Source organism: Oncorhynchus nerka, linkage group LG17, assembly GCF_034236695.1.
Source record: "Oncorhynchus nerka isolate Pitt River linkage group LG17, Oner_Uvic_2.0, whole genome shotgun sequence".
Lineage (NCBI taxonomy): Eukaryota > Metazoa > Chordata > Actinopteri > Salmoniformes > Salmonidae > Oncorhynchus > Oncorhynchus nerka.
The window spans coordinates 33,294,348-33,313,425 of NC_088412.1; the positions used below are offsets into that span (position 1 = coordinate 33,294,348).

The window sequence follows — 19,078 nt, forward strand, 5'->3', positions numbered from 1 at the left end:
TCAATCTCATCGGGCTAGTCTCGTCAAGAGAGGTAGAGGCACATCCTCTCATTCTTAAAGTAGATCATCATTGATCTCGTTCCCCTGACACTTCCGTGTATGAGCAATTAGCCTGGGGACCAGATTATAGGATAGGTGTCACTGCCAGCCTCTGTTCTGGGCTATTAGAGATTATTTCCAAACCTCCTCAGACACTGTCATTGACACAATTAACTAGCTATTTATTTAATAAAAAAGTGCAGCAAAACTGTGCCCCCTGGCATGATCTTGTTAATGCTGCTTTATTCTATTTTCAGTACACAATAATGCCTGCCTTTCGTCAAGTGGGGGAGAAGCAGCTCCCAAACCCAGTTCTGTGTATGGCATGGTTTCCAAAGAGGGATCTCATTGCCCTCGCACACACTGCTGGCTAGGTAAAGAGAGAAACACACCCACACTTTCATACCCAGCTCAATACCAGATCACATCAGTTTATTATGGGAGTCACCCAATGAGAATATGGGAAAGGAGATCACTGCGTTAGCTTGGAGACCTGATGGTAAGAGATAGACCTGAATGTCTCAAGTTACTTATCACATTGGAAGCATATAGGTTATTTTACATTACCACTGTTACAACAATACACCTTTACACACTCAACACAACACATTTACTACAGCACAGTGTGTCAGCCTCTGCATTTGTTCAGTGCTTATCTAATGTGTGTGCTCTGTTTTGTGTTCAGTCCTGGCCTTTGGCCTCGGGGACACTTAAGCTGGTGGTGCTGTGTGATGCAGAGAAGGCAGAGATTCTTCACCTGTTCCCAGTGGAGAACCCTATGCCCTGGATGGAGGTGCTGGAGGAGAGCAGGTCTACAGGGGGGAGGAGAGTTACACTAGATACTTTTGAGTGTGCCTGAACTGTGTAGTGAAATATAAACTTTGTGTCTTTCAGTGTCCTCTACTCATTCTACACCTCTGAAGACGAGTCCAACCTTTTTCTTCCCAAGAGGTAAACGTGTCTTTATAATGTCATTGACGAATCAATCATTTGTCATTTATTCAAGTAAAATATATTTAGGAGAACTCTTGGTTCTTGTGTTAACACATACTTTACAGCATTTAGCTTGTTTTGCTGCATCTGCCCCCTACTGAAGACATGTTTTGTTGATTCTTAGCTACAGTACTACTTCAAAGATATGTGTATGTATCTTCAGCGACTGCGATTCATTTAAATGATATTTTAGACAACCTGTCTGCACTAGGATACGTTTTCTCATAACCAACCCTCCGTCTTGTAGTGAGGAGTCAAACGAGATCCTAAACCTTATGGGGGAAGGGAAGTGAGTGATGCAAGTTTCACATGCTTTATTATGGAAGATTCAGTTAACACACAATCTCATGGGATATGTCATATCCTGTGTCTGTCCGGTGACCTGAAGTCCCTGTTTATCACCCCAGAAATCAGGTCAGCTGACAACGACCCGGAGATCTGCTACATCCAGGTAATCAGTTATGCCCACATTTAAGTAAAATTTTGTATATTTCTGACCCATCATGACTGTCATCTTCTATACTGAACAAAAAAATAAACGCAGTATATAAAGTGTTGGTCCCATGTTTCATTAGCTGAAATAAAAGATCCCAGAAATGTTCCATATGCATAAAAAGCTGTGCAGAAATTTGTTTACATCCCTGTTTGTGAGCATTTCTCCTTTGCAAAGATAATCCATCCACCTGACATGTGTGGCATATCAAGAAGCTGATTAAACAGCATGGTCAATACACAGGTACACCTTGTGCTGGGGACAATAAATGTCCACTCTAAAATGTGCAGTTTTGTCACAGAACACAATGCCTCAGATGTCTCAAGTTTTGAGGGAGCATGCAATTGGCATGCTGACTGCAGGAATGTCCACCAGAGCTGTTGGGAGATAATTGAATGTTAATTTCTCTACCATAAGTAGAGAATTTGACAGTATGTCCAACTGGCCTCACAACCGCAGACCACGTGTAACCACGCCAGCCCAGGATCTCCACATCCGGCTTCTTCATGTACGGGATCGTCTGAGACCAGCCACCCAGACAGCTGATGGAACTGAGGAGTATTTCTGTCTGTAATAAAGCCCTTTTGTGGGGAAACACGTATTCTGATTGGCTGGGCCTGGCTCCCCAGTGGGTGGGCCTATGCCTTCCAAAGCCCACCCATGGCTGCGCCCCTGCTCAGTCGTGTGAAATCCATAGATCATGGTCTAATGAATTTATGTACATTTACTGATTTCCTTATATGAACTGTAACTCAGTGAAGTCTTTGAAATTGTTGCATGTTGCATTTATATTTTTGTCTTATTTGAGCTCTTTCACTATGTACGCTTGTTGTGTCCTCCAGCTCGACACAGGGCTGCTGTCCCACTGTCTCCCTGAGGTCACCAGGATGGCACACAAGTTCACCCACATCTCCACTCTGCTGCAGGTCAATGCCCTCCTTATGTAACTAATATGGCAAGATGTCTCCTCATAGTTCATATTTCCATAGAGATATGAGGGCATTCATCAGACTAGTCTGGCCATTGGTCTTTCTCTCTCGATCCAACTTATTCTCTCTCTCTATATCTTTCCTTCAGTACCTGCGTCTCCCTCTCTCACCCGTATGTGTGAGGTTTGGGAGGATATCCTCATGCAGATGGACCTTCAGCTCACTAAGTTCGTTCAGGTCACTGTTTGCCTCAGCCCATTTTCCAATAATGACAGCACCCCTAAAAGGCATGATCCGAACCAATTCATGTTTTTAGGAGAAGAACACCAGCACACAATTCCAGGATGAGATTCTGTAGCTTCTACTATGGGGACGATCAAGGTGAGAAAAGTGTCCAATAACTTGTACGCTACCCTGTCCTCCACAAAACGTGCTTTCTACCTAAGTAATACCACATCCACTTGGGCCTTATATGGCCAATATACCACGGCTAAGGGCTGTTCTTATGCACAACGAAATGCAGAGTGCCTGGATACAGCCCTTAGCTGTGGTATATTGGCTATTGGCCATATACCACAAACCCCCCGAGGTGCCTTAATGCTATTATCAAACTGTTTACCAACGTAATTAGAACATTAAATAAGCTATTTTTTGTAATATCCATGGTATACGGTCTGATATACCATGGCTTTCAGCCAATCAGCATTCAGGGCTCAAACCACCTGATTTATAATAAGTAATAGATCATGTAGTTGAGCCGTGAGCACTAATGCAAAAATATGTTAAACATTTGATATGTAGTGATTCAAAGTGTCCTGTAGGTGCCACTGCAGGACATCAAATCTCATCTGACATTGAAAAGACTGATATAGCAGATGTCTACGTTTTTTTATGTGTAGACTAACTAAATTCTCTATTTTTAATCAGCCCAGAACTACAGGCTCTCCTCACGAATCAGCTGACCGTCAAGGTGAGCTGAATAATAACGTTTGCATATGTTGTGTGGCGGATGAATCAGAATTAGTTGGGTAACATAAGTAATTAAGATGTCTTATCTGCATAATATTCTTATGTGATATACTTTTTATAAGAATGTATTTCTAATGACTCTAGTGTTGGCAGTTGCACTTTTCCCTCAGCTGGGGCTCAGTCACCTGGGACCCAGAGAGGGGAGAGGTCAGGCTTGTCTTCAACATGTCCCTGGTGCTATGCAGAATATCAGAAAGGGAAGAGGACAGAATGGAACATTGTCTTCATATGTGAATGTGTCTTTACCTATTCTTAAACCATGTGAAGGGATGGCGTGATTAATGGGGAACCAATTACTTGTCTCCACAATGTCTGTGCGCCAGTCAATCCCTCCTTTGGCATTGGGGGAGGTGTATGGCAGTGTCTGGAACCATTGTATGTCCTCTCTGATGTTGCACTTATCCTGGGATAGTGTGTGACCTAGAGGCTCACTCCTCTCAGTGAGCTTGTCCAGGAGAGGGGTCAAGAAGGGGTTTTACTTGAAATGGGAGTATCTAGAGTTGACAATTGAGTTATGCCATTGGATGAGGTAATGGTTATGTGCTATGAAGTACCAGGAACAAGATTAGAACCTCGTCTTAGGGACCAAACTGAACGATAATTTATAGTGAATGTTATCTGGCTAAGGGATACTCCTTTCTCAATTATAAAGTCCCTTTGTGAACTGTTCCTAAGATCTGTGGTTCGTCATGTAGGTTGAGAGGGGTGTATCTTGGCTATAAAAGATCTTTGTACTTTTCTGTTGTCACTTTCAATGGTTCATTAGAAATGGCGCATCATTGAAAGTCTAAATGCTATTGCAAAGCTCGTATTATTAAAAATGTAGTTTAAGTATAACTCTGACTGCTGTGTGAAGTTTGTTTCTCCTCATTTGGTAATGCAGAAATAAGCCACCACAGTTGGTAATTTTGTAGCTTTGTAAGACTGATGTGATATGGTTGTAGTTATTTAACCTACCCCACCCACAGTAGCCTATATCTAGTTTATATTCTACTTTCTAACATTATGATATGTAGTTTATATTTTGAAGGACTTCAAATGTATTAACGGATGTTTGGGTAGGCAATACATAGGCTACTGTAAAATGTATTTTTGTTTTCCTTGGAATAGAAACACCATACTGTAAAAAAAATAAAAAAAATAAGCTAAAATGTCATAAATTACTTAATTGTAAATAATAAAAACAAGTATCTGCTTCTTTCCATAAATAAAAGGGAATAAATCATTTAAAACTGCAGCGGTCAGATGATTTGCGCACATAAAGCAAGCATCAACAAGCTTCACATGTGCATTGAGCGTGTGAAATTCGCTCTACAAATTCAATAGTATTATTATAAAGACAGAAAAATACACGTGTAAAAGCTTACTTACATAAAATAATATTGGTGAGAATATAATCATAATATAAACAAGAGAAAGGAGAATAGAATATATTTGAAACGCCAACCATTTTTAAATACTTTGAGATGAAGCCGCCCGTGTGACATTTCGGCACAGAGTCCAGTAGGACTGTGTCACAAGGTTACATAGTCATAGGCCTACACTTCGCCACTGCTGGAGGGATTACAGTAAATAGCCGTCGTTGATTGTGAGCTAGAATGAAATGTCGAATGAAATGTGTGCGGCATGAGGTAAACAGCGGTTTGTCATCAATATAATCAATGTAGGGAGGTAACGTGATAACAAAAGCGAATCGCTTAGACCGCACTTACCGGTAGGACCAGTTATCTCACGGGCTCTGGTAGAGAAGTAGCCTATGTGAGCTCTAACATTAGTCTAAATCTACAGTTAAAGAATCCATCACCAAAAAATGAATGAACTTCAGAGATAATAGGCTGGTTTATGCAGCGAGCAACATCTTTTTATTAGCCAAACATGCATCGCCTATAAAAAGAGGTTTGTAATATGCCTTCAATCGAAAGGTTTAACTTGTTATAGCCTACAGTTCACAATAACAGGAAGAAAGTACATTTAATCAATATGTTTCATCTTTGAACTGTTGGCTAATGGTTTACTGAAACATAAGGAAGCTATCCGATTTCCAATAGCACTGACGACAACAACCCATTAATTTGATGATAAAGCAAAGAATATTGATTTGAAAACATTTTGAAAAGGAACGCTTGAGAGGGAGAACCGTGCATAATGGATGGATTTGGTAGATGGGTTGCAAAATAAATCCTTGCATAGCAGGGATCAACTTGCTGCAGACCAATTAGGCTATTTCAAACACTTCAAGAAACCAGGAGTCACCTCTTTGGACAATAATGTTGTATGGAGTCGTTATTATTAGCGGGAAGGAGTTGAACTAATATCTAATTGTGGGTCTTTGGTAAACAAAAGTGTCACAATACATGTTTTGCGTATTTAACAATCAGGGCATTTGAAGCCGAGCAGAGATCTTCATGCCTTCATCCAAACCTGCTCTGATATCGCACAGAAGATTGGTCCTGTCCCTGTGGGGATTTAGATAATTCACCAGTATTTTAGGGACTGCATATAACCAGCATGGAGCAGCAATAAACTGATCTCTTTTGGTGTTGTTACCACTGCGCGTGCCTTTAGCGACAGCCTGTACGATTACAGCCAAAAGCTGTTTTTGTGGGGTTTGTAGTGAGTCTCTTATAGAATGTCTGATCATTCAGTTGCCTGAGTACTTCAGTTATAGACAGTGTAGTCTTGTACAGTAACATCGTCTCCCTTGTCCTCTGGGCGGATGACTTTGGAGGTGTCATTCTGGAGATGTAAGGGCTTGTTCCTCAGAGCGGGTAAAATTATTCCTGACATAGGGGAGAGAGGCATCTGTAGTGTACCTATCCACGGCTGGGTCAATAGGCCCAGGTGGCATGAACGTAGATGAAACCCTAACTTCAACTTGCAATCTCTAAAGAACAGTTTCAGATGCAATCAGTGGTGTGTATTCATTGATGCTAAGGGAAGCCAGACTTCCCCAAAAATATCAGACCAATACATTTTTTAAAATGATATGTCTTTCGTCTCTGTGTTTTCATAATTTTTCATCGATTCGCAAGTGGCTGAATCTCACAAGAGAAATCAACCGGGTGAGGGAAACAGCGCCCCTCTGTCTCAGTATGTGCAGCCCATGTATCTTATGCTGTCTGGAACAAAAGAGTATGACATGTTGCCGCCGTAGCATTTGATTGTTTTCCTGACACAGTCCAAACTGTCCAGTTTGGATTGGACTTCTCCCCAATGAAATCACATCCTAAGTAAAAACATTATCATTGTCAGAAAAACACGTGTTTCTCATCTGCTTTGTGTTGATGTCCTGCAGTAGCTAGCTTGCTAAATCGGCACTTTTTTAAGCCAAGGGTGGAGTTGCAGGTTGCCTAGCATTTAAGAGTGTTGGGCCAGTAACCAAAAGATTGCTGGTTCGAATCCCCGAGCCATATCTGTTTATATGCCCTTGAGCAAGACACTTAACCCTAATTGCTACTGTACGTTTCTCTGGATAAGAGCATCTGCTAAATTATTAAAATGTAAACGTAAAAAAAAATGATGGAGATTTGGACTTGTGGTTTTCATTTAATTCTCTACAGGCCAATAATTATGATGATGATTCTGATCTAAATTAATATATTGTACCACTGGCCTGAGACGATTGAAGTTCAATATGTAGCCTAGATGTAGGCTCACGTTAACTAGCTAGTTAACTTAGCTGGTTCATTGTCACCCATGCGAGGCAGATAGCATTTTAGCTAGGTAGCCTATGAAAGCAAAAACTAAAAGCGTATAGAGCCATAGACTGTTTTGCCAACATGAAAGAGAAGAGAATGGCATTTGGTGTTCAAGTAGTCTACAAGTAGGGTGAGTAAAAAAAAAATACTTGCACGTGGATGCAAGCACATATATATACACACACACACACACACACACACACACACACACAATGGTCACCCACATGATATTTATTGGACTAAGTAGTTTTTCGTATCTTTAAGTTTGTTTTCAGTGTATTAAACTAAACATATATAGCAGTGTTGATTTGATGATGTTTAAGTTGAAATGCTACTGGAATAGCAGAGGAGGTGCTCCTATTGTCTTTGTGCTGACTTGCAGTAAGTAGTTGTTTAGTAAACTGTCAAACATTAACTTGCTTGACCATGCTGCAGGTCATAACTGTTTTTTACATGCAATATTTGCTTTGTGGACTTCACCAGACAGATGTTGCTCTCTGGTTTTGTGATGAAACAAGAGTATGTGTAGTTCAATTTATTCCGCCACTGTGTGCCTGTTGTCTTTTTGTGACAGCCTTATTGTATATCACGTTGGAGTTTGAACGAATGCGTTCTAGAGCAAACATGAAAAATAAGTTGTAATATGATTTTTTTACAGGCTTTGCTTGGTTTCTCCAGTGATTTTACCCACGTACCTACCGCTACTTGATGCAATGAGCGATATAATCAGTAGTCAACGCATTCCAGTTGTGTGTCCTGATATTCAGGCTGATTTGCTCATGTTTTATTTTGTATATAAACTCAGCAAAAAAAGAAACGGCCCTTTTTCAGGACCCTGTCTTTCAAAGATAATATGTAAAATCCAAATAACTTCAACAGATCTTCATTGTAAAGGGTTTAAACACTGTTTCCCATGCTTGTTCAGTGAACCAGAAACAATTAATTAACATGCACCTGTGGAATGGTCATTAAGACACTAACAGCTTACAGACGGTAGGCAATTAATATCACAGTTAGGAAAACTTAGGACACGATAGAGGCCTTTCTACGGACTCTGAACAACACCAAAAGAAAGATGCAAATGGTCCCTGCTTATCTGCGTGAACGTGCCTTAGGCATGCTACAAGGAAGCATGAGGACTGCAGATGTGGCCAGGGCAATAAATTGCAATGTCTGTACTGTGAGATGCCTAAAACAGCTTAGATCGTCCTTGCAGTGGCAGACCACATGTCACAACACCTGCACAGGATCGGTACATCCGAACATCACACCTGCGGGACAGGTACAGGATGGCAACAACAACTGCCCGAGTTACACCAGGAACGCACAATCCCTCCATCAGTGTTCAGACTTTCTGCAATAGGCTGAGAGAGGCTGGACTGAGGGCTTGTAGGCCTGTTGTAAGGCAAGTCCTCACCAGACATCACTGGCAACAACGTCGCCTATGGGCACAAACCCACCGTCGCTGGACCAGACAAGACTGGCAAGAAGTGCTCTTCACTGACGAGTTGTGATTTTGTCTCACCGGGGTGATGGTCGGATTCGCGTTTATCGTCGAACTAATGAGCGTTACACCGAGGCCTGTACTCTGGTGCGGGATCGATTTAGAGGTGGAGGGTCCGTCATGGTCTGGGGCGGTGTGTCACAGCATCATCGGACTGAGCTTGTTGTCATGGCAGGCAATCTCAACTCTGTGTTACAGGGAAGACATCCTCCCTCATGTGGTACCCTTCTTGCAGGCTCATCCTGACATGACCCTCCAGCATGACAATGCCGCCAGCCATACTGCTCATTCTGTGCGTGATTTCCTGCAAGACAGGAATGTCAGTGTTCTGCCATGGCCAGCAAGAGCCCGGATCTCAATCCCATTGAGCACGTCTGGGACCTGTTGGATCGGAGGGTGAGGGCTAGGGCCATCCCCCCAGAAATGTCCTGTAACTTGCAGGTGCCTTGGTGGAATAGTGGGGTAACATCTCACAGCAAGAACTGACAAATATGGTGCAGTCCATGAGGAGGAGATGCACTGCAGTACTTAATGCAGCTGGTGGCCACACCAGATACTGACTGTTACTTGTGATTTTGATTTTGATGTTAAGTTTGCTGAAAATAAACGCAGTTGATAGTGAGAGGGGTTGCACGTAGGGAGGCTGGCGGTGCCTTCACGTGCACCATCTGTGGCCGCAGAGGGCACACTGCCGGTCGGTGTCGGGTTGGTCCCTCAGGGAGTCGAGGCAGCAGGCAGGGCACTCTGGCATCACCCCAGGTGAGTCTGCACCACTCTCATCCAGAGTCCTCTGTTGTCCACCTCTTTGTACCTGTTTGTATCTGTTTGTTTCCCTCAGTTCTCCCCGCATTCCCAGCATAAGACGCTCGTCGATTCAGGCGCAGGTGGGAATTTTATCGACAGAGCGTTAGCTCTTAGTTTAGGGATCCCATTATTCCTGTGGATAGACCTTTCCCGGTTCACGCTCTGGATAGTCGACCATTAAGGTCCGGGCTAATCAGGGAAGCCACCATCTCCCTGGCCATGGAGACACAGGTGGTCACGAGGAGAGAATCAGTCTCTTTCTCATTGACTCTCCTGCGTTTCCCATGGTACTAGGCCTTCCCTGGCTGGCTCCTCATAACCCCACCATTTCCTGGCAACAGAGGGCTCTCACGGGGTGGTCGCGAGAGTGCTCGTGGAGGTGTGTAGGGGTTTCAAGTCCAGACCAGGTCTCCACCATGCGCATTCCCCCAGAATATGCCGATTTGGCTCTCAATTACCACCCCATCGACGGGGTGATTGTGCGATAAAGCTCCTGATAGACGCTGCACTTCCCAGGAGTCACGTGTATCCCCTGTCGCAAGCAGAGATGGTGGCTATGGAGACATATGTCTCCGAATCCCTGCGTCAGGGGTTCATTCGGTCCTCCACTTCACCCGCCTCCTCGAGTTTCTTTTTTGTGAAGAAGAAGGATGGAGGTCTGCGCCCGTGCATTGACTATAGAGGTCTCAATCAAATCACGGTGAGGTACAGTTACCTACTACCTCTTATCGCCACGGTGCTTGAGTCAATGCACGGGGCACGCTTCTTCACTAAACTGGATCTCAGGAGTGCGTACAATCTGGTGCGTATCCGGGAGGGAGATGAGTGGAAGACGGCGTTTAGTACCACCTCAGGGCATTATGAGTATCTCGTCATGCCGTACGGGTTGATGAATGCTCTTCCAATCCTTCGTAGACTATATTTTCAGGGACCTGCACGGGCAGGGTGTAGTGGTGTATATCGATGACATTCTGATATACTCCACTACACGCGCCGAGCATGTGTCCTTGGTGCGCAAGGTACTTGGACGACTTTTGGAGCATGACCTGTACGTCAAGGCTGAGAAATGCCTGTTCTTTCAGCAGACCGTCTCCTTCCTAGTGTATCGCATTTCCACTTCAGGGGTGGAGATGGAGAGTGACTGCATAGCAGCTGTGCGTAATTGGCCGACTCCCACCACGGTAAAGGAGGTGCAGCAATTTTTAGGGTTTGCCTATTACTACCGGAGTATTATCCGGGGCTTTGGCCAGGTGGCTGCTCCCATTACCTCACTGCTGAAGGGGGGTCCTGTATGTCTGCAGTGGTCGGTTGAGGCGGACAGGGCTTTTGGGAACCTAAGAGCTCTGTTTACCTCGGCTCCCGTGCTGGCCCAGCCTGATCCCTCTTTGGCATTCATAGTGGAGGTGGACACGTCCGGCTCTCTCAGCGCTCGGGCACACCACTGAAGCTCCACTCCTGTGCTTTCTTCTCAAAGAAACTGAGCCTGGCGGAGCGGAACTATGATGTGGGGGACCGGGAGCTGTTGGCTGTGGTTAAGGCTTTGAAGGCGTGGAGACATTGGCTTGAGGGGGCTAAACACCCTTTCCTCATCTGGACTGACCACCGTAACCTGGAGTACATCCGGGCAGCTAAGAGACTGAATCCTCATCAGGCAAGGTGGGCCATGTTCTTTACCCGTTTTGTGTTTACAGACCAGGTTCCCAGAATAAGAAGGCAGACACACTGACACAGAGGAGCGGCCCATGGATCAGACTCCCATTCTTCCGGCCTCCTGCCTGGTAGCGCCGGTCATGTGGGAGCTGGACGCGGACATTGAGCAGGCGTTGCATACAGAGCCCATTCCACTCCAGTGTCCCGTTGGGTGTCAGTACGTTCCGTCTGCTGTCCGTGACCAGTTGATCTATTGGGCCCACACATCACCCTCCACTGGTCATCCGGGGATCAGTCGGATGGTGCGCTGTCTGTCTGGGAAGTACTGGTGGCCCACCTTGGCTCGAGACGTTAGGGTTTATGTTTCCGCCTGCTCGGTGTGAGCCCAGTGTAAGGTTCCTAGACTCCTGACCAGAGGTAAGCTACATCCCGTACCCGTTCCACAACGGCCTTGTTCACACCTGTCGGTGGATTTTCGAATGGATCATCCTCCCTCACAGGGAAACACCACGATCCTGGTCGTTGTGGATTGTTTATCTAAGTCCTGTCATCTCTTCCCTCTGCCCGGTCTCCCTATGGCCCTATAAACTGCGGAGGCCCTGTTTACACACGTATTCCTGCACTACGGGGTGCCTGAGGATATAGTGTTTGATCGAGGTTCCCAGTTCACTTCGAGAGTCTGGAGGGCATTCATGGAACGTTTGGGGGTCTTGATCAGCCTCACCTCGAGTTTCCACCCCGAGAGTAATGGGCAGGTGGAGAGAGTGAACCAGGATGTGGGCAGGTTTCTGCGGTCCTATTGCCAGGACCGGGCGGGGGAGTGGGCAGCGTTCGTGCCCTGTGCAGAGATGTCGGAAAAATCGCTCCGCCATTCCTCCACTAACCTCTCCCCCTTTCAGTGTGTATTGGGGTACAAGCCGGTTCTGGCACCTTGACATCAAGAGTCAGACCGAGGCTCCTGCGGTGGACGATTGGTTCAGACGCGCAGAGGAGACCTGGGAAGCCGCCCATGGTCACCTCCAGCAGGTCGCGCTGCGACAAAAGACCAGCGCGGACCGTCACCGCAGTGAGGCCCAGGGTCTGGCTCTCGACCCGAAACCTGCCCCTCCGCCTGCCCTGCCGGAAGCTGGGTCCGCGGTTTGTGGGGCCATTCAAAGTCCTGAGGAGGGTGAACAAGGTATGTTACAGGTTACAGCTTCCCCCCGATTTACTATATTAACCCTTCATTCCATGTGTCTCTCCTCAGGCCGGTGGTGGCTGGTCCGCTCCAGGAGTCTTCCACAGAAGCCGGCTCCTTTTCTTGTTCATTCAGCGGTCGACGTCACCGGCTTTCTAGCCATCGCCGCTCCATTTTTCATGTATCCATTTGTTTTGTCTTGTTCCCTGCACACCTGGTTTTCATTCCCCAATCAATGTACAGTTGTGCAAGTTCTCCTATTTAAAAAGGATTTTTTTATTTTTTATTTGCAAATTATGGTGGAAAATAAGTATTTGGTCAATAACAAAAGTTTATCTCTACTTTGTTATATACCCTTTGTTGGCAATGACAGAGGTCAAACGTTTTCTGTAAGTCTTCACAAGGTTTTCACACACTGTTGCTGGTATTTTGGACCATTCCTCCATTCAGATCTCCTCTAGAGCAGTGATGTTTTGGGGCTGTTGCTGGGCAACACGGACTTTCAACTCCCTCCAAATATTTTCTACGGGGTTGAAATCTGGAGACTGGCTAGGCCACTCCAGGACCTTGAAATGCTTCTTACAAAGCCACTCCTTCGTTGCCCGGGCGGTGTGTTTGGGATCATTGTCATGCTGAAAGACCCAGCCACGTTTCATCTTCAATGCCCTTGCTGATGGAAGGAGGTTTTCACTCAAAATCTCACGATACATGGCCCCATTCATTCTTTCCTTTACACGGATCAGTCGTCCTGGTCCCTTTGCAGAAAAACAGCCCCAAAGCATGATGTTTCCACCCCCATGCTTCACAGTAGGTATGGTGTTCTTTGGATGCAACTCAGCATTCTTTGTCCTCCAAACACGACGAGTTGAGTTTTTACCAAAAAGTTATATTTTGGTTTCTTCTGACCATATGACATTCTCCCAATCTTCTTCTGGATCATCCAAATGCTCTCTAGCAAACTTCAGACGGACCTGGACATGTAATGGCTTAAGCAGGGGGACACGTCTGGCACTGCAGGATTTGAGTCCCTGGTGGCGTAGTGTGTTACTGATGGTAGGCTTTGTTACTTTGTCATTCAGGTCATTCACTAGGCCCCCGTGTGGTCCTGGGATTTTTGCTCACCGTTCTTGTGATCATTTTGACCCCACAGGGTGAGATTTTGCGTGGAGCCTCTGATCGAGGGAGATTATCAGTGATCTTGTATGTCTTCCATTTCCTAATAATTGCTCCCACAGTTGATTTCTTCAAACCAAGCTGCTTACCTATTGCAGATTCAGTCAATTGGTGGCTGACTGAATACTTTTTTGCCCCACTGTACATGTATTTATTCCTCTGTTCCCCATCATGTCTTTGTGTACGATTGTTTGTGTTACGTGTGTATTGTTGACGCGCCAGACTGGCTTGTTTTTTTCCGTGTTATTTTGTCACGAAGATGTTTATTCTTAAACGTAATTCTTGTGACTGTTTTGCGCGTGTTGCACTTTTGCCTAAATAAAGTGTGCGCCTGTTTTGTGGGGTAGGTTAAATAATTACAACCGAATAGGCCTAATTAAAAGAATAATGATAAAGGAAAGAAAATACGCTAGGCAGAGGATGCCCAGACCTTGTGTCTGAGCAGTACCAGAGAGAAATTGGAGCGGGAGAGAAGGCAGACACCATTTTTTTAAAAATCTGCTCGAATTACGCTCTGCTCCTCACTCACCCCATTTACATGCTCTGGTATTCAGAAGCAGCCATGCTTTAAGCTATCAAAGGACTGTCAATGAATAATCATATCAATGGATGGAATCAGTGAATGAATGGCTGCAGCAAGCATTACACGGTCTGACAAGCTGCAAAACAAATTAGGCTTAATTAGACAAAAGAACAATTAAGTCATTCAAACAAGCTAAGTCGTTCAAATGACTTAGTATCTAATTTGAATAACTAAGGTATATATATATATTTTTTAAGTAATTCAAATGAGAATTCCAAGAGTCTACTTTAAAAAAAAATCTTTGCCTTGGGCTTCAGTAGAACTTTGGTTATGCATTCATGAGGCTTCTGCTAGGAATTCCAGGCAGTTATAAATCTGACTAACTCACCACAGCAGTTTTGTCATCTTGCAGTCTCTCTCTCTCTCCCCCTCCTCCTTCTCACACACTATTTTAGTTGCCTTGTCCATCCCCCTCAGTTCTCTTCTATATTCTCCTTCCCAGCCTTTGTTTCTGTGGTAATATGATTGCATTAACAAGCCATACAACGCCACATACCCAAGGAACACTTCGTCTTATGCTTTGCATGTGGCAGAAACTATTCTAATTCAATTGGTTTTGCATGATGAGACAGCAGTCTGGAGAGATTACATCCAAACGAAGGCATATGAATTTGAGTTATGACATGACATGAGCTATGGTGATACTGATTTGCCTCTGTTTGTAGGAGGTCATTGGAAAATCTGTGAAACAGGCTGTTTGTTTTCCTCTCTACACTGTGTCAGATAACAATTTTAGTGAATAATTGTGTTTATTAATTTGTGGTGTGTTTTATTTGTTACATTTTATTGTTTCGATCTTTTCAGATCAGAAACTGTACTTCTGTCATTGAAAGACACAAACATCTTGTCATTTCTTATTTGACCAAAACACTCTCCTCATGATGATTACGCAGATAATGTATATTGCCAAGGTTATTATCATGATTATTGGTGTCCAGATACAATGATAAGAGGACCAATATGCAATATGTAGTGTTCTGCATGCCAGAGATTTCACCCTGCAAGATTTACAGACTGCGGACGGGTACTGACCCATACGAGTACATTACAGCACTGCACCCTATTTTAATCTGGTTCAATCCCAATTTACTAGGTCTTTGTCTATGACTGAGCATGTGCTTTTTTTGTTTGACTGATTATCTTTTTATGTCTGTTGTCACAGACCTGTTCTCACTGGTTTCGTGGCGATAGATCTGAGTGATGTTCTCAGCCACAGTATTGATAATGATGCTTCAGGAGTCAGGTGAGTGCATCACTTGTCTTCCTCTCTTTCCTAGAATCCTACCCTCTCAACAATGCAACATCTAACTGTACAGGCAAATTATGGGAACATGCATTGCATATTACTTGATCTAATGATGATCTGCAATTGATTATTTGTTGTTTTTAATTGGTGTTAATGACTATTATAGATTATAGATTTTTTTCTTTTTTGCATGTCTGTGTGTTTAAGTTCTGACTGTGTGTACAGTTGCCAGGATGCTCGTTTCTATGACGATGAGACATTGACAGTGGTGCTGCAATCATCAGAGGAGGAGGAAATCAGGGGGCGTGTCCTGGCCCAGCTCCCTCTCGGCTCAGCTCTCAGCTGTGAGGAGGAGTTCCACTGGAGCCCCAGTCTTAGTGTACGGTTGAAACACCTTTTTCCCTGACATGCAAACCTAGCCCTATATTCCTAATCCGTGATCTATTTGTAACTGTAACCTGCACCTCATCTCAAACCGTTAATTATGTTCTACCTGATTACAAACTGAAACTCAAGACTTGCCTTCAGAAAGTATTCATATCACTTGACTTATTCCACATGTTGTTGTGCTACAGGCTGAATTCAAAATGGATGAAATTGAGTTTCTCACACACAATTACCCATAATTATTTTATTATATACAAAAAAAACAACGAAATACAGAAATGTAATTTACATACAGTGGCAAGAAAAAGTATGTGAACCCTTTGGAATTATCTGGATTTCTGCATAAATTGGTCATAAAATTATTTCTGATCTTCATCTTAGTCACAACAACAGACAAACAGTGTGCTTAAACTAATAACACACAAATTATTGTATTTTTCTTGTCTATATTGAATACATCATTTAAACATTCACAGTGTAGGTTGGAAAATGTATGTGAACCCCTAGGCTAATGACTTCTCCAAAAGCTAATTGGAGTCAGGAGTCAGCTAACCTGGAGTACAATCATTGATGAGACGAGATTGGAGATGTTGGATAGAGTTGCCCTGCCCTATAAAAAAACTCACAAAATGTTTGTTTGCTATTCACAAGAAGCATTGCCTGCTGTGAACCATGCCTCAAACAAAAGAGATCTCAAAGGACCCAAAATGAAGTATTGTTTACTTGCATAAAGCTGGAAAGGGTTACAAAAGTATCTCTAAAAGCCTTGATGTTCATCAGTCCACAGTAAGACAATTTGTCTAAAAAGTTAGAAAGTTCACCACTGTTGCTACTCTCCCTAGGAGTGGCCGTCCTGCAAAGATGACTGCAAGAGCACAGCACAGAATTCTCAATGAGGTTAAGAAGAATCCTAAAGTGTCAGCTAAAGACTTACAGAAATCTCTGGAACATACTATCATCTCTGTTGACGAGTCTACGATACGTAAAACACTAAACAAGAATGGTGTTCATGGGAGGACACCACTGAAGGAAGCCACTCCTGTCCCAGAAAAACATTGCTGCACGTCTCAAGTTTGCAAAAGTGCATCTGGATGTTCCACAGCGCTACTGGCAAAATATTCTGTGGACAAATGAAACTACAGTTGAGTTGGTTGGAAGGAACACAACACTATGTGTGGAGAGAAAAAGGCACAGCACACCAACATCAAAACCTCATCCCAACTGTAAAGTATGGTGGCGGGAGCATCATGGTTTGGGGCTGCTTTGCTGCCTCAGGGCCTGGACAGCTTTCTATCATCGACGGAAAAATGAATTCCCAAGTTTATCAAGACATTTTGCAGGAGAATGTTAGGCTATGTGTCCGCCAATTGAAGCTCAACAGAAGTTGGGTGATGCAACAGGACAACGAGACAAAACACAGAATTAAATTGACACAGAATGGCTTCAACAGAAGAAAATACGCCTTCTGGAGTGGCCCAGTCAAAGTTCTGACCCGATTTGAGATGCTGTGGCATGATATCAAGAAAGTGGTTCACACCAGACATTCCAAGAATATTGCTGAACTGAAACAGTTTTGTAAAGAGGAATGGTCCAAAATTCCTCCTGACCGTTTTGTGCAGGTCTGATCCGCAACTACAGAAAACATTTGGTTGAGGTTATTGCTGCCAAAAGAGGGTCAACCTGTTATTAAATCCAAGTGTTCATACTTTTCCACCCTGCTCTGTGAATGTTTGTGTGTTCAATAAAGACATGAAAATGTATAATTGTTTGTGTTATTAGTTTAAGCAGACTGTGTTTGTCTATTGTTGTGACTCAGATGAAGATCAGATCAAATTTTATGACCAATTTATGCAGAAGTCCAGGTAATTCCAAAGGGTTCACATACTTTTTCTTGACACTAAGTAGTCACACCCCTGAGTCAATACTTTGTAGAAGCACCTTTGGTGGCGATTACAGCTGTGAGTCTTTTTGTGTCAGTCTAAGAGTTTTGCACAAATGAGTCCTTGCAACTTATTATTCAATTTGTTAAGCACATTTTTACTCCTGAACTTATTTAGGGTTGCCATAACAAAGTGGTTGAATACTTATTGACTCAAGACATTTCAGCTTTTCATTTTCTATGAATTTCTAAAATGTTCTACAAACAAAATTCCACTTTGACATTATAGGGTATTTTGTGTAGATCAGTGATACAATCTCAATTTAATCTATTTAAAATTCAGGCTGTAACAAAATGTGAAAAAGGTAAAGGGACGTGAATACTTTCTGAAGGAACTATACATCTAAACACCAACTATCACCTTAACCTGTAATTCACTTATCTTCACTGTAGTCATCATGGGTCACCTGTTGACTGTGCCATCTGTATTCTCAGGTTAGACCAGCAGAGTGGTGCCATTCATGCACATGGGGTGGTACTGGAGAATCAGTGGAGAGACTTGAAGAACATGAAGGCCCAGTTTGGGGCTGTGAATTGGATCCGGAAAGTGGCCTGTGTGGTAAGACAATGGAAAGGGGATTCCCTTACTAAGCCTTTAACATGCTTGTTGTAGTTTGGTTTAGATTATTCAGAATCTCTCATTCCGAAGTTCATTTCTGTTCTCTGTGTCCCAGCTGAGCTCCAACCTGCGGCACGTCCGTGTGTTTGAGATGGATGTGGAGGATGAAGAGCGGCCTGAGTTGCAGAACGCCAGCTCTGATCAGGATGGTCTGGAGGAGACGCTGGCCAGCCAGGGGAAGCTGAAGGAGGAGAGACTAAGGGGCAGGGAGGGGGACAAAGTGCTGAGCAGCGACTGGAGTGTGGGGAAGCCCTCATTCTGTTAGCAGCACCTCATCTAGGCAATATAACAATTGACTACCCCATACTTTGGCGGTAATCAATCCCAGTTATGCCACCATTGTAAAGCCAATCCACTTTTTTCATAACAAAGTGGAAATAAACGTTTTGATAAGAAAACAATCTTCTGGTAGTTGTTTTGATGTGGTTGTTTCCTATGTCTGTAAGAGCAAGGAGAACTACTACTTCAAGGTCTCAGAGCAAGTGACGTCACCGATTAAAACGCTATTTAGCGCACACCGCTAACTAAACTAGCCGTTTCACATCCGTTACATAAGGCAAGTGAAGACTGGTCTCCAGATAGATAATGAAACATGGATCTGATCCTCACACAAATTCCTAGAGTACAGTCAAAATAATGTATTTTGGGGAGCACTAGACTTGACCACACCTTTCCCCTTTCGAATTCTGATTGTAGGATTTCCTTCCCCACTCGTCTAACATGTATGGTAAACAATGTTGAATAAACTCCATTTGAACTTACTCTATCTACCCCGTTGTTTGCGGATTTTGTCCTTTTTCGGCTACAGATATGAC

General features: G+C 43.7%; 1 pseudogene; it reads left to right on the forward strand.

The window, feature by feature from the left end:
• The first annotated feature begins 305 nt into the window (after window positions 1-305).
• Window positions 306-18,813, forward strand: LOC115145168 (uncharacterized; annotated as a pseudogene).
• The last annotated feature ends 265 nt before the right edge of the window (window positions 18,814-19,078 follow it).